At 40.0% G+C, this 15,475-nt stretch overlaps 1 protein-coding gene across 2 annotated transcripts in view; it reads left to right on the top strand.

Moving 5' to 3' along the window:
• Positions 1-13,783: 13,783 nt before the first annotated feature.
• The window catches only part of Pak3 (p21 (RAC1) activated kinase 3), a 283,410-nt gene continuing 281,718 nt past the window's right edge, over positions 13,784-15,475 (top strand). For both annotated transcript variants that reach the window (XM_085837993.1, XM_029473398.2), the window contains exon 1: positions 13,784-14,122. The gene's annotated coding sequence lies outside the window, so the exon portion shown is untranslated. The remainder of the gene's footprint in view (positions 14,123-15,475) is intronic.

The raw sequence follows: 15,475 nt of genomic DNA, 5'->3' as shown, positions 1-15,475 counted from the left end.
TTATGGGAAGGATCCCTGGATACAGCAGTCTCTAAATGGTCCATCCTTTCATCACAGCTCCAAACTTTGTCTCTGTAACTCCTTCCCTGGGTGTTTTGTTCCCAATTCTAAGAAGGGGCACAGTGTCCACACTTTGGTCTTCATTCTTCTTGAGTTTCATGCGTTTAGCAAATTGTATCTCATATCTTGGGTATCCTAAGTTTTGGGCTAATATCCACTTATCAGTGAATACATATTGTGTGAGTTCTTTTGTGATTGTGTTACTTCACTCAAGATGATGCCCTCCAGGTCCATCCATTTGGCTAGGAATTTCATAAATTCATTCTTTTTAATAGCTGAATAGTACTCCATTGTGTAAATGTACCATAATTTCTGTATCCATTCCTCTGTTGAGGGACATCTGGGTTCTTTCCAGCTTCTGGCTATTATAAATAGGGCTGCTATGAACATAGTGGAGCATTTGTCCTTTTACCGGTTGGGACATCTTCTGGATATATGCCCAGGAGAGGTATTGCTGGATCCTCCGGTAGTACTATGTCCAATTTTCTGAGGAACCGCCAGACTGATTTCCAGAGTGGTTGTACAAGCTTGCAATCCCACCAACAATGGAGGAGTGTTCCTCTTTCTCCACATCCTCGCCAGCATCTGCTGTCACCTGAATTTTTGATCTTAGCCATTCTGACTGGTGTGAGGTGGAATCTCAGGGTTGTTTTGATTTGCATTTCCCTGATGATTAAGGATGTTGAACATTTTTTCAGGTGCTTCTCTGCCATTCGGTATTCCTCAGGTGAGAATTCTTTGTTCAGTTCTGAGCCCCATTTTTTAATGGGGTTAATTGACTTTCTGGAGACCACCTTCTTGAGTTCTTTATATATATTGGATATTAGTCCCTTATCTGATTTAGGATAGGTGAAGATCCTTTCTCAATCTGTTGGTGGTTTTTCTGTCTTATTGATGGTGTCTTTAGCCTTGTAGAAGCTTTGTAGTTTCATGAGGTCCCACTTGTCAATTCTCGATCTTACAGCACAAGCCATTACTGTTCTATTCAGGAATTTTTCCCCTGTGCCCATATCTTCAAGGCTTTTCCCCACTTTCTCCTCTATAAGTTTCAGTGTCTCTGGTTTTATGTGAAGTTCCTTGATCCACTTAGACTTGACCTTAGTACAAGGAGATAGGAATGGATCGATTCGCATTCTTCTACATGTTAACAACCAGTTGTGCCAGCACCATTTGTTGAAAATGCTGTCTTTCTTCCACTGGATGGTTTTAGCTCCCTTGTCGAAGATCAAGTGACCGTAGGTGTGTGGGTTCATTTCTGGGTTTTCAATTCTATTCCATTGGTCTATTTGTCTGTCACTATACCAGTACCATGCAGTTTTTATCACAATTGCTCTGTAGTAGAGCTTTAGGTCCGGCATGGTGATTCCACCAGAGGTTCTTTTATCCTTGAGAAGAGTTTTTGCTATCCTAGGTTTTTTGTTATTCCAGATGAATTTGCAGATTGCACTTTCTAATTCGTTGAAGAATTGATTTGGAATTTTGATGGGGATTGCATTGAATCTAAAGATTGCTTTTGGCAAGATAGCCATTTTTACAATGTTGATCCTGCCAATCCATGAGCATGGGAGATCTTTCCATCTTCTGAGATCTTCTATAATTTCTTTCTTCAGAGACTTGAAGTTTTTATTATACAGATCTTTCACTTCCTTAGTTAGAGTCACGCCAAGACATTTAATATTATTTGTGACTATTGAGAAGGGTGTTGTTTCCCTAATTTCTTTCTCAGCCTGTTTATTCTTTGTATAGAGAAAGGCCATTGATTTGTTTGAGTTAATTTTATATCCAGCTACTTCACCGAAGCTGTTTGTCAGGCTTAGGAGTTCTCTGGTGGAATTTTTAGGGTCACTTATATATACTATCATATCATCTGCAAAGAGTGATATTTTGACATCATCTTTTCCAATTTGTATCCCTTTGATCTCCTTTTGTTGTCGAATTGCTCTGGCTAGGACTTCAAGTACAATGTTGAATAGGTATGGAGAAAGTGGACAGCCTTGTCTAGTCCCTGATTTTAGAGGGATTGCTTCAAGCTTCTCACCATTTACTTTGATGTTGGCTACTGGTTTGCTGTATATTGCTTTTATCATGTTTAGGTATGGGCCTTGAATTCCTGATCTTTCCAAGACTTTTATCATGAATGGGTGTTGGATCTTGTCAAATGCTTTTTCCGCATCTAACGAGATGACCATGTGGTTTTTGTCTTGGAGTTTGTTTATATACTGGATTACGTTGATGGATTTCCGTATATTGAACCATCCCTGCATCCCTGGGATGAAACCTACTTGGTCAGGATGGATGACTGTTTTGATGTGTTCTTGGATTCGGTTAGCAAGAACTTTATTGAGGATTTTTGCATGAATATTCATAAGGGATATTGATCTGAAGTTTTCTATCTTTGTTGGGTCTTTTTGTGGTTTAGGTATCAGAGTAATTGTGGCTTCATAGAATGAGTTGGGTAGAGTACCTTCTGTTTCTATTTTGTGGAATAGTTTGTGAAGAACTGGGATTAGATCTTCTTTGAAGGTCTGAGAGAACTCTGCACTAAACCCATCTGGTCCTGGGCTTTTTTTAGTTGGGAGACTATTAATGACTGCTTCTATTTCTTTGGGGGATATAGGGCTGTTTAGATCATTAACCTGATCTTAATTCAACTTTGGTACCTGGTATCTGTCTAGGAACTTCTCCATTTCATCCAGGTTCTCCAGTTTTGTTGAGTATAGCCTTTGGTAGAAGGATCTGATGGTGTTTTGGATGTCTTCAGGATCTGTTGTTATGTCTCCTTTTTCATTTCTGATTTTGTTAATTAGGATGCTTTCCCTGTGCCCTCTAGTGAGTCTGGCTAAGGGTTTATCTATCTTGTTGATATTCTCAAAGAACCAGCTCCTTGATTGGTTGATTCTTTGAATAGTTTTTCTTGTTTCCACTTGGTTGATTTCGCCCCTGAGTTTGATTATTTCCTGCCATCTACTCCTCTTGGGTGAATTTGCTTTCTTTTGTTCTAGTGCTTTTAGGTATGTTGTCAAGCTGCTAATGTGTGCTCTCTCTAGTTTCCTTTTGGAGGCACTCAGAGCTATGAGTTTTCCTCTTAGAAATGCTTTCATTGCATCCCATAAGTTTGGGTATGTTGTGGCTTCATTTTCATTGAACTCTAAAAAGTCCTTAATTTCTTTCTTTATTCCTTCCTTGACCAAGGTATCATTGAGAAGAGTGTTGTTCAGTTTCCACGTGAAGGTTGGCTTTCTATTATTTATTTTGTTATTGAAGATCAGCCTTAGTCCATGGTGATCTGATAGGATGCATGGGACAATGTCAATATTTTTGTATCTGTTGAGGCCTGTTTTGTGACCAATTATGTGGTCAATTTTGGAGAAGGTACCATGAGGTGCTGAGAAGAAGGTATATCCTTTTGTTTTAGGATAGAATGTTCTGTAGATATCTGCCAGATCCATTTGATTCATAATTTCTCTTAGTTTCTCTGTGTCCCTGTTTAGTTTCTGTTTCCATGATCTGTCCATTGGTGAATGTGGTGTGTTGAAGTCTCCCACTATTATTGTATGAGGTGCAATGTGTGCTTTGAGATTTACTAAAGTTTCTTTAATGAATGTGGCTGCCTTTGTATTTGGAGCATAGATATTCAGGATTGATAGTTCCTCTTGGAGGATTTTACCTTTGATGAGTATGAAGTGTCCCTACCTGTCTTTTTTAATGACTTTGGGTTGGAAGTCAATCTTATCAGATATTAGAATGGCTACTCCAGCTTGTTTCTTCATACCATTTGCTTGGAAAATTGTTTTCCAGCCTTTCATTCTAAGGTAGTGTCTATCTTTTTCTCTGAGATGAGTTTCCTGTAAGCAGCAAAATGTTGGGTCTTGTTTGTGTAGCCAGTTTGTTAGTCTATGTCTTTTTATCGGGGAGTTGAGTCCATTGATATTAAGAGATATTAAGGAAAAGTAATTGTTGTTTCCTGTTATTTTTGTTGTTAAAGTTGGCATTTTGTTCTTGTGGCTGTCTTCTTTTAGGTTTGTTGAGGGATTACCTTCTTGTTGTTTCTAGGGCGTGGTTCCTGTCCTTGTATTGGTTTTTTTCTGTTATTATCCTTTGAAGGGCTGGATTCGTGGAGAGATAATGTGTGAATTTGGTTTTGTCGTGGAATACTTTGGTTTCTCCATCTATGTTAATTGAGAGTTTGGCTGGGTATAGTAGCCTGGGCTGGAATTTGTGTTCTTTTAGTGTCTGTATAACATCTGTCCAGGATCTTCTGGCTTTCATAGTCTCTAGTGAAAAATCTGGTGTAATTCTGATAGGATTGCCTTTATATTTTACTTGGCCTTTTTCTCTTACTGCTTTTAGTATTCTATCTTTATTTAGAGCATTTGTTGTTCTGATTATTATGTGTCGGGAGGTATTTCTTTTCTGGTCCAGTCTATTTGGAGTTCTGTAGGCTTCTTGTATGTTCATGGGCATCTCTTTCTTTAGATTTGGGAAGTTTTCTTCTATAATTTTGTTGAAGATGTTTGCTGGTCCTTTGAGTTGAAAATCTTCATGCTCATCCACTCCTATTATCCGTAGGTTTGGTCTTCTCATTGTGTCCTGTATTTCTTGGATGTTTTGAGTTAGGATCTTTTTGCATTTTACATTTTCCTTGATTGTTGTGCCGATGTTCTCTATGGAATCTTCTGCATCTGAGATTCTCTCTTCCATCTCTTGTATTCTGTTGCTGATGCTGGTATCTATGGTTCCAGATTTCTTTCCTAGGGTTTCTATCTCCAGTGTTGCCTCATTTTGGGTTTTCTTTATTGTGTCTACTTCCCTTTTTAGGTCTAGTATGGTTTTGTTCATTTCCATCATCTGTTTGGATGTGTTTTCCTGTTTTTCATTAAGGACTTCTACCTGTTTGATTAGGTTATCCTGTTTTTCTTTAAGGATTTGTAACTATTTAGCAGTGTTCTCCTGTAATTCTTTAAGGGATTTTTGTGCTTCCTCTTTATTGTCTTCTACCTGTTTACCAGTGTTCCTTTGTATTTCTTTAAGTGTGTTATTAAAGTCCTTCTTGAAGTCCTCTACCATCATCAGGAGATATGCTTTTAGATCCGTGTCTAGCTTTTCCGGTGTGTTGGGGTGCCCTGGACTGGGTGAAGTGGGAGTGCTGGGTTCTGATGATGGTGAGTGGTCTTGGTTTCTGTTAGTAAGATTATTACGTTTACCTTTCGCCATCTGGTAATCTCTGGGGTTAGTTGTTGTCGTTGTCACTGTTTAAAGATTGGAGCAGAAGCTGTGTTCCACTCACCAGCAGTCTCAAAATCCTGTGGCGGGGGTCGTGGGTAGCTGGCAGTACCCCGGTGCTGGTCCAGCCGGAAGAGGCCTGTGGTCCTACTCAGGCCGGTTTTCTGCTTCCCTAACTCATGCAGTCTCAGGTCACGTGCGCAATTGGATTGGAGCAGAAGCTGTGTTCCACTCTCCAGAAGTCTTAAGATCCTGTGGCGGGTGTTGTGGGTAGCTGGCGAGTGTCAGCCGACCCTGCGCCCTAGCTACCCCAGTGCTTTTCTGACCGGAAGAGGCTTGTGGCCCTATGTAGGCCGGATTTCTCCCTCCCCAACCAAAGCAGTCTCAGGTCCCGCGTGATTGGACTGGAGCAGAAGCTGTGTTCCACTCACCAGAAGTCTTAAGATCCTGTGGTGGGTGTTGTGGGTAGCTGGCGAGTGTCAGCCGACCCTGCGCCCTAGCTGCCCTGGTGCTTTCGTGTTTTGTATTCTTTAGTTGCCTGTAGTTCTTCAAGTTAGGTTGAGGCCTGTGGTCTTTCTCCTATCCACTTTAGTATGTCTATTGTTGTTGTCCTTATTGAGTTCAAATCAGTTTATTTTTATATATACAGGTTTTTTTTTTCTACATGTATATCTGTGAATAATATGTTTGTGACGCTTATGGAGGCCAGAAGAGGACATTAAATCCTGTAATACTGGAGTTACAAAATAGTTGTGAAACACCATATCGGTGCTAGGAATGCAACCCTTATCCTCTAGAAGTTCTCTTAAGAGTCATTTCTCTACCCCCTATAAAACCTACTATGGTTTTATACTGAGACATAAATTAAGGTAAGCAATTTACAACTAGATATTGTTATTTTATTTATTCTGACCCTGCTTATCATGTCAACTTAAGTATTTGCTGTACTTTATAGAAATCATAGAAATATATTTGGATTTATTCTGACTTTCTCTGATTTGTCTGCCTTTCTTCCTCACGTAACTCCGTTTCTTGAGTTTTTTTCCTCCCTTGCTTACACTTTTTATTCCATTTTATCTTATTTGGAACATATACAGTGTGTATCCATGGCTTTTTTGGATTATTTGTGTTTTACCATGTGTACTCTAAAATGTCTAAAATAGTTTTGCATTTCCTTCATGCTTTAACTTTCAAAGAGAAGACTCAGAGCACCAACACTTACCATGCATCAATTCCAAAAACATGGTGAGGTGACATTCTTCTTGCTAGCAACTCATTGTTCTGAAGTTCACAAGGAGATATAGATTTGAAAAAGAGTCTCATTTTGTTTACCAAGAAGTTGAGTTTTGAAAAAAAAAAACAGTCTTATTCATAAAAGGAACTCATTTAATTGTGAAGGGAAAACAGGCCTCTCTGTCCTTATCCAATCATAAAATTTAGGAGATTGTTTAGGGAACATTTTCAACATTAATAAAATAGATATAACATACTCTTATTGACATATAGTAATTATACAGATTATGCTGTGCAATGTGAATTTTATTATAATAATAAAATATATGATGGTTATCATCTGAAATGTTTTTAACTTCTTTGTGTTGGGAACACTGAGAATTCTTCTAGCTATTTTGGAATCAACAACGTAGTACTATTAATAATAGTACCATGATATAGGACACTGGAGGTTTTTCCTTTATCTAATGATGTTTTTCTATATAGTCACCAGTATTCTATATATTCCTTTTCTCTATATCCTAGTCACCTTATGACAACTGGTTTCTCTGCTCTCCTTCTGTAAAATCAACTTGTTTAGTTTCTACATGTTAGTGGTATCTGTCCTTCTGCCTCTTAGATTATTTCACTTAACACAATGTCCTTCAGTTCTCTCCCAACTTGTGTAAATGACAGGAATTGGTTTTTATGTCTGGATAATACTCCATTGTATATGCATACTATATTTAATTTATCCATTCATACATGAACAGGCACTAGGTTGATTCCATATCTTGGTTATTATGAATAGTGCCGCAATAAGCATGGGAGTGCAGATGCCTCTTTGGCACAATGATTTCATTTCCTTTGGATGTAAACCCAGTAGTGGGGATGCTGGATCATATGGTAGTTCTATATTTAGGTTTTTGAGAGGCATCCATACTCTTTTCCCTACTTGCCATATAATTTACATTCCCACCAACAGTGTATTAGAGATCCACTATCTCTGTTTTCTTGCCAGCATTTGTTACTTGTTGTCTTGGCTAATATGGACCTTCTGAGTTCCACACCTATATTTAAAAAAAAAAACTATACACATTGAAACCTATATGAGTTAATATATATACAGCATTACTTGAAACCTACTACTAATCTAATACTCAGTTCCTTCCAGTTGTTCTTTCTAAGAGATGGGGGGGGAGAGAATCTTTTAATGTGGGGCAGTGGATGTAACTCTAGGCCACAGACATGCTAGATAATTGCTCTACCATTAAGCTGAATCCTTAGCTCTTAAGAGCTGGTCTCCCTTTGTAGTCCAGGCTGAGCTGGAAATTATTGTGTGGGCTAGTTTTGAAGTGGTGCTCTTCCTGAGTCCATCTCACAAACACCTGGAATTACAGACATGCCCTGCTCCTTGACATTTTTAGAAGACAGGGACTACATCTTTATTCTCCTCTGTATTTGAAAATTCTCAAACATACACAGAAATAGGAAGAGTAGTTAATAAATCTTATGTGAACTTCTAGATATTACATAACTAGCTATACCTTAAATAGAAATAAAGTTAAGACAAATGTATTCTATTTTATAAAATAATTTCTTTTATTTTTGAAACTATAATATAATTACATCATTGTACCCTTTCATTTTCTTCCTCCAAATCCTCCCATATATGCTTTTTTGATCTCTTTCAAATTCATGGCCTATTTTATCATTAATTGTTTCTACATGTGTGCACATGCATGTGCACGCATGCACACACACACACACACACACACACACACACACACAAACACATTTCTAAATTCAACGTTCTCAGTCTGTATAATGCTACTTCTATGCATTACACTCTATTCTAACAGATTAAATTGTTTTAAGGCACAATGATGCTTTCATTAACAGAGCCACCAACACCAGGAACTTGAGGTATTGAGATTTTCTTTTCTAATATATTTTGAATAGGGGTTTATTATAACCTGATCACTTCAGGGATTTTCTTTAAAAATGCAAGATTCAATGCAAGATTCATTCTTATTGTTATACTTTTAGTATCACATCCAGTTTTATGTTCCTGGAATCATATAAGTGATTCTACATATTGACCTTGCTTGAAATGTCCTCTAGAAGAAATTGCTAGGGAAAAGCTCCATGCATGTCTTCCTGTCCTGCTTTTATTCTTATTCCTTTGGTCATGCCTGTACACTTGGAAAAGGCTCAGTTATTGTGTTCTAAGAAGTTGATAATGGAGTAGCACAGTGTAATGAAAAGAGCTCTGCACTTGCTATTTAAGGTCTGGCTGTTATTCTTGGGAGCTCTGTACTCCTAGGAAAGAGATCAAACCTTTATGAACCCTTGCTTGATCATCCAGAAAGCAAAGGGATGAGGCTGAAAAAAGTAATCCACATCTCTTACTAGTCTATGTTTCTGTTATGCCACCAATTAGAATCCCAATGTTTTCTTTTATTCATGAAGAATATGACATTGACTATAATTTGAAGGTATCTTCTTCTCACACACCATGTCCAAACTTCTTCCATGAAACATTTTATTGATTTTTGTCCTTGTCTCTTATTGTTGGTCTGATTTTTGATTTAAAAAATGACGGAGTGGTGGCTACCCTAAAAGCTGGCCTGTACATGGGATGGCATATTTCTTCTAGGTGGGCTGCCTTTTCTGGTCTCAGTGGGAGAGGAAGTGCCTAGCCTCACAGAGACTTAAAGTGACAAGGTTGTGGGGATACCTAGGAGGGTCCTCACCTGTTCAGAGGAGAAAAGGGGGGGTAGGGAAAGGATTCTGCGAGGGGTGGCCGGGAGGCAGGTGGTGAGTGATTTGTAAAGTAAATAAGTGAAAAATAAAATTAAACAAATAAAAAAGCATATATAGGTATTTAGTTGTGAATGAATTGCCCATGCCTGCCTTTTACCTGTTTGAAAAGATTTGGATTCCCAAAAGTTGAAAGTGGGAATAATAGAGTAAGCAGGGAAAAAGTAAAAGAGACAGAAGAAATGGATTTCACTTTCTTCCCAATTATTTTACAGATTGTCTGTTAGCATTGTTATGACTCAAGTTCTTTGTACTTGGCAAGGCTGAAATAAGAATAGTCTATTTAGTACTAGACTGGAACAGGGAGTCCCTGGAGGAGTATCAAATTCAGGTATTTCTCATACAGTCTGAATTGAGTTCTTTATTCAGTTTTTGATAAATGGGACTTTGTTTAGAAATGCCAACATACTACTTTGGATAAAATATGTACATTGTTTTAAAGTATTTATCATGTATGCCCTTCCAGTCAGTCATAGTGATTCCTAGGTCAATGTGTCCATGGAACAACCCAAAGTGTTTTCTTTTTATCATCCCTGTCTGGTCCTGATCTTGGTCCTCCATCGCAAAAATTCCATCAGCTGTACTCATTTTTCATGTGTTTCTCATGTCATCCACACTTGATACTACCCTGAAGAAAAGCAAATTATTATGTGTTCTCTCAGTACTGAGTCAGTACTCATAATAAAAGATGTCCCCACACACCTACGGTCACTTGATCTTCGACAAGGGAGCTAAAAACATCCAGTGGAAGAAAAACAGCATTTTCAACAAATGGTGCTGGCACAACTGGTTGTTAACATGTAGAAGAATGCGAATCGATCCATTCCTATCTCCTTGTACTAAGGTCAAGTCTAAGTGGATCAAGGAACTTCACATAAAACCAGAGACACTGAAACTTATAGAGGAGAAAGTGGGGAAAAGCCTTGAAGATATGGGCACAGGGAAAAAATTTTTGAATAGAACAGTAATGGCTTGTGCTGTAAGATCGAGAATTGACAAGTGGGACCTCATGAAACTGCAAAGCTTCTGCAAGGCTAAAGACACCATCATTAAGACAAAAAAACCACCAACAGATTGGGAAAGGATCTTCACCTATCCTAAATCAGATAAGGGACTAATATCCAATATATATAAAGAACTCAAGAAGGTGGACTCCAGAAAGTCAAATAACCCCATTAAAAAATGGGGCTCAGAACTGAACAAAGAATTCTCACCTGAGGAATACCGAATGGCAGAGAAGCACCTGAAAAAATGTTCAACATCCTTAATCATCAGGGAAATGCAAATCAAAACAACCCTGAGATTCCACCTCACACCAGTCAGAATGGCTAAGACCAAAAATTCAGGTGACAGCAGATGCTGGCGAGGATGTGGAGAAAGAGGAACACTCCTCCATTGTTGGTGGGATTGCAAGCTTGTACAACCACTCTGGAAATCAGTCTGGCGGTTCCTCAGAAAATTGGACATAGTACTACCGGAGGATCCAGCAATACCTCTCCTGGGCATATATCCAGAAGATGTCCCAACCGGTAAAAAGGACACATGCTCCACTATGTTCATAGCAGCCCTATTTATAATAGCCAGAAGCTGGAAAGAACCCAGATGTCCCTCAACAGAGGAATGGATACAGAAATTATGGTACATTTACACAATGGAGTACTACTCAGCTATTAAAAAGAATGAATTTATGAAATTCCTAGCCAAATGGATGGACCTGGAGGGCATCATCTTGAGTGAAGTAACACAATCACAAAAGAACTCACACAATATGTATTCACTGATAAGTGGATATTAGCCCAAAACTTAAGATACCCAAGATATAAGATACAATTTTCTAAACGCATGAAACTCAAGAAGAATGAAGACCAAAGTGTGGACACTGTGCCCCCTTCTTAGAATTGGGAACAAAACACCCAGGGAAGGAGTTACAGAGACAAAGTTTGGAGCTGTGATGAAAGGATGGACCATTTAGAGACTGCTGTATCCAGGGATCCTTCCCATAAGCAGCTTCTAAACGCTGACACCATTGCATACACTAGCAAGATTTTGCTGAAAGGACCCAAATATAGCTGTCTCTTGTGAGACAATGCTGGGGCCTAGCAAACACAGGAGTGGATGTTCACAGTCAGCTATTGGATGTATCACAGGGCTCCCAATGGAGAAGCTAGAGAAAGTACCCAAGGAGCTAAAGGGATCTGCAACCCTATTGTTGGAACAACATGATGTACTAACCAGAACCCCGGAGCTCTTGTCTCTAGCTGCATATGTATCGAAAGATGGCCTAGTCAGCCATCACTGGAAAGAGAGGCCCATTGGACTTGCAAACTTTATATGCCCCAATATAGGGGAATGCCAGGGCCAAAAGAATGGGAATGGGTGGGTAGGGAAGTGGGGGGCGCTATGGGGGACTTTTGGGATAGCATTGGAAATGTAATTGAGGAAAATATGTAATAAAAATATTAAAAATTAAAAAAAATAAAAAAATAAAAGATGTCTGCTGGGTTTAGACATGGTGGTGCACACTTTTAATACTAGAGTTTGGCAGGCAAAGGGGGGCAGATCTCTCTGAGTTTGAGGGTAGGTTGGTCTCCATATTAAGTTCTGGCCAGCCAGGAATATATAGTGAGAACGGTCTTAAAACAGTGGTTCTCAACCTGTGGGTGATGATCCCTTTGGGGTTCGAATGACTCTTTCACAGGGGTCACCTAAGACCACCAGAAAACACAGATGTTATGATTCACAACAGTAGCCAAATTATAGTTATGAAGCAGCAACAAAAATAATTTCATGGTTGGGGGTCACCACAACATGAGGAACTATATTAAAGGGGCATGGCATTATGAATGTTGAGAAGCACTGTCTTAAAACAACAATAAATTTATCAGTTTTTAATGGAGTCTCATTAAAGAAATTGTTCCCTATCTTTTCTGTAGTAAAGACAACTATATCAATTGTTTAGTTTTCCATCACTCTGCTTTACTGCTACACTTTTATACCCAGATGAGAAGTACATCATTGTTTTTGCACATTCTGCATTGTGTTACAGCTCAGTTTGCCTGGCTCCAGATGAGCTTTCCCCATTATACTATTTCATCATATCCATACTCATAGAACTTCTTAGACTGCCATGTAGGATACAGATGTCCTCTTTTGGTGGCAGACAATCTTTCATTTTCATGGCCTAGGGAAAAGACAGGTCTAGCTTGTGGGGAAAACCACTTTTAAGCTTATTGCCTTAGGAAACACAAGCAGATCATCTTCCTATTGTAGCTCTGTTCTGCAACTCCATTTCAAATTATGCTTATACTACTATTAGAAAAGTCAAAGGAGTAATTCTGCCTGTGAATTGGAGATTGAGGCGTAAAATACTTTAACGCTATTGAATACATTACTGTCTGTGGTACACTTAGATGCATCAACTTAACTGAAAATGCTTTTGCAAAAATCATATTTTAGTTAGTACTGCCGACTTTCCTCACCGTACCAATGAATTTAAAATTTTCTTTTTAAAAAAAAAATGTTTGTTATTATGTGTGTTCATGTATGTTTGTGTGTTCATATATGTGCAGATTTCTGGATGTCCCACCTATTAGCATGTAATATTAGATAAATCTATGTAATCTTGGTGAACTTCAGTTTGTTGTTTGTAAGATGGGAATGATGGCATCGTCTCTGTCTATGTCACAGGGATGTTATTGTAGGAAAGTTGTGAGGCTAAGGTGTGCTTTGTAAATCTCAAGGTGCTCTCTGAATGTAAACCATTAGACAAATTCTAAAAAACAGTGGAGAAGTGACTTTCAAACAAGGTTCCAAACATGAAGTTCGTCAAATATTGAATCACAAAAGAAAACTGCCTCTTACAATTTTTTTTAATCTTTAGAGATGCACACAGAATCATATTGGTCTAAAGCTCAGTTCATAATAAGAAATATTGCTCTCATCAGGAAGCTAGTCTTAGCTCTTATGTAAATGAGTACCGTACTCCTTCAGGGGAAAAAAAATCAGTATGAAGATTCTGTGACATTCAGGTATCAAAGAAACTTGAGTAATGTTAACTAGGAGAGTGGACTACAAAGTGGATTCATTATATGCCATCTTGGTTACAAGCATAGAGATAAAGCAATAGAAAGGAGAACACGTAGAATGTCGGGCAAGTTCTGGGTAACCAATTCATGAGTTGCCCTAGTGAAGACAAAAATTATTTTCTTAGTAGTCCAAACAGCATCCAGCCCTGTGATACATTCAGCGTAATAGTGATTTTCCTTAGTATCCTTTCTCTTTGGGTATAGGGATTCCAGTGACAGGTGCAGATGCAAGCTACCAGAGTTGGTGGGGGGAGGCTAAAAGAGGGGATCCCCGTGTCTCCTCTTCCCTTAGCCTCAGGTCGGAACAGTCAGGCTTGGGAGACTTAGAGGGTTTCACTTCCGCCTAGTTGCAGGAACCGCAAGTTCCAGGCTACGTCGGAATTGGAATAGTCACAGTCAAAATACACCCAGATGCTCTCACACACACAGGAGCGCGCGTGCATCCCCGGGCCATGGGGTGCACGTGAGCCCACACCCCGAACACCCAGCCCTGCCTCTAGCCAGAGCATCCTCAGCAGCTGCCACTGAAGCAGCCTCCTCCTTCTCATCGTCGTCCTCCTCCTACCACTGCTGCTGCTGTGATCGCCTAACCCCTCATCCTTCTTCCTTGCCAATTCCTGTTCCTCCTCCCAGCATCCCGGCTCCTCCTGCCCAGCAGCTAAAGGCAGAATCTTCGGCAGCAGCTTTCCTTCTCTCCTGCCTCAAAGAGGTTGAAACAGGTCTGTGCTGGGGGCGCTTTGTTGCGGGTTGCTGGAACACCGGTGGCTCCCAGAGCCACTGGGAGGAGCTCCGGGCAGGCAGAAGGGGGGATTATTTCCCAGTTTTCTGTGTTCCTGTATGAATAGATTGGGGGAGATAGTGTAGAGAGGCACCTCTGTCCCTTTGCCATTTCTTCTCCCTTGGTTCATGGCGAGAGAGAGCACTGAAGCTACTCGGACTCCTGCTCCCGCCCATCCCTAAAGCTCTTTCTTTGCGCCCCCACTTCCAGCATCCACTTCCCAAAGCTGAGCTTCCCCTTGTTCTGGGAGCTGAGGGATGGGGGCGGGGAGAGATGGATGGAGTGGATCCAGCCCGGCACCTGGGGGTCTGGGGCTTTGTTACACAGGACAAAACCAGTCCTTAGCAGCTTCTAGATCCTGGCTAGGCTACTGTCTTCTAGTGATGTGGGGTGTGGGCCCCTGCACATTAGGGAAGTAAGAGAATGTGAGGGGGCACTCCCTGTATGTGACTGGGCATACAGGAATGCAGTACTATGTGCCAGGGACGTGGTGTAGATTTTGTGTGGAATTTTGTGTGAGTTGGACTGGTGCATTTGACTCTCTCTCTCTCTCTCTCTCTCTCTCTCTCTCTCTCTCTCTCTCTCTCTCTCTCTCTCTCTCTCTCTCTCTTTCTCTGTGTGTGTGTGTCCCTGTGTGTTCTATGCCATGGGGCTGGGCTACTCTTGGCATTTCATGTCCTTGGGTCTCATCCCATGCCAAACCAGACTGCAGCAACATGCAGGCAGGCTGATCAGGTCCAACCTGTTTTGCCCACATTCGAAAGGGTGATGATGACTTCAAAGTGATGGAAATCCCCCGCCCCCCGCTGGGTCAGTTACTTAGTACATTCTGCATGAGAAATTTTCACCTAGGTTGACCAAACCCTGGTGGACATTTTGACTGTATTTCTACACCCTACCCACAGAATATTCGGAACTTTCTGAAGCAGGTTCTCTTCTCTCAGCCAATAAGATTCCAATGCTCTTAACAGTGAACCCTGAGTGCCTCCCCTACCTCTTGTAATTAGTGGATCCTCATGTCTTTACTGCAAGGAAGTTTGTGTTGTGCTAGGACGAAAGTTGCACGCTTAGAGCAAAGGAAGCCAATCAAGTGCACTTATTAATTGATAGCGAAATTTCAATACAGGGTCGTTTCTGTTTTCTTGTAACACAAGATAAAGTGTGTAGCCATTTTGTTTTTAATCAAAGAAAGATCCGTAAAAATGAACAAAACTCCTTAACGTTTCTTGACCATTTCTATTTGTGCTCCTGATAGGGCAGTGCTTTTCCAGTCCCCCAGATAAGCAGTTAAAGA

The sequence above is a fragment of the Mus caroli genome, unplaced genomic scaffold (assembly GCF_978045245.1).
Source record: "Mus caroli unplaced genomic scaffold, Mus_caroli_1 scaffold_5, whole genome shotgun sequence".
Classification (NCBI taxonomy): domain Eukaryota; kingdom Metazoa; phylum Chordata; class Mammalia; order Rodentia; family Muridae; genus Mus; species Mus caroli.
Note: the sequence above shows the minus strand (reverse complement) of the source record. Positions and strands in the feature narration are given on the sequence as shown.